Source organism: Molossus molossus, unplaced genomic scaffold (genome assembly GCF_014108415.1).
Source record: "Molossus molossus isolate mMolMol1 unplaced genomic scaffold, mMolMol1.p scaffold_m16_p_8, whole genome shotgun sequence".
In the NCBI taxonomy this organism is placed as follows: Eukaryota; Metazoa; Chordata; class Mammalia; order Chiroptera; family Molossidae; genus Molossus; species Molossus molossus.
In genome coordinates this window covers 20,952,692-20,953,943 of record NW_023425402.1, presented here as the reverse complement: position 1 = coordinate 20,953,943, position 1,252 = coordinate 20,952,692, and positions in this window count along the sequence as shown.

Below are 1,252 nucleotides of genomic sequence, written 5' to 3'. Positions count from 1 at the left end.
AGATAAGGGTTAATTTCCAAAATATATAGAGTCCTCATATAACTCAACAAAAGGAAGACAAAGAACCCAATTAAAAAATGGGCAGAAGAGCTGAATAGACAACTCTCTAAACAGGACATACAAATGCCCAAGAGACATATGAAGAAATGCTCAACATCACTAATCATCAGAGAGATGCAAATTAAGACAACAATGAGGTATCACCTCACACCTGTCAGAATGGCTGCCATCAACAAATCATCAAACAAGTGTTGGTGAGGGTGTGGAGAAAAGGGCACTCTAGTACACTGCTGGTGGGAATGCAGACCAGTGCAGCCACTGCGGAAAACAATATGGTGCTACCTCAAAAAATTAAAAATTGAACTTCCATTTGACCCAGTGATCTCACTTCTAGGAATATATCTTTTATCCATTTTGAGTTTATTCGTGAGTATGGTGTAAGTTGGTGTTTTGGATATCCGCTTTTGAATAATGATTCAGGGGTGATTTGCTGGTTAGAAAGACAATATGCTTCCAACATATGTTATTCAAGAGTGGGACAATTTTCAGAGTCCAGTCTTAAATTATTTCTGAGAATGTCCAGTGTAAGGAAAGTGAATTAGAAAGGATCTGATGAGGAAAATTCATTTGCACCCCATGTACAGCGGCAAATCTGTTGAATGACATTTAAAAGAGGATTAAAGGTGATTTCTTACAAGCTCTAGGATAATCAGGTTTCTAAGCTAAAATAGAATTAGGACTTCCAATTCATTTACAAAGTATGACCCGAGCCCTCGTAATGCATTTGCTTCTGGGCATAAGATTTCTCTATCTTTTTATCTCCTTGAAGACCTTGCTTTTTTCCAATAATTTTTTTAATGAGAAGGGACTGAGGATGATGGATGTTGTTCTGTGTTGTTCCTGTGGTTGATAACTCAAGAATGCTATTTTATAGCCAAGACGAATTAGGCCATGCTGTTGTTCTACAGGCTCTATTTACTTGAACAGAGTAGCTCTTTGCTTTAATAAATGTTAATTTAAAGACAAAAGTGCACTGTTGGATGGAGGAGCATATTCCTTGAGAGAGTAACATTGTGATAATTTTCATGACAGCAATGCAATGTGTATTTTTGATATCATACCACTCCTCTCTGGAAGCTTTGGATGTTGGTCTAGTGGATCTCCTAGGGAATAAGCAGATGTTCTCATTATATTTTCCCTCTGTATTTGTCAAATTTGACTTTGCTCATTTTAAAGTAAAAAATGAATCTTA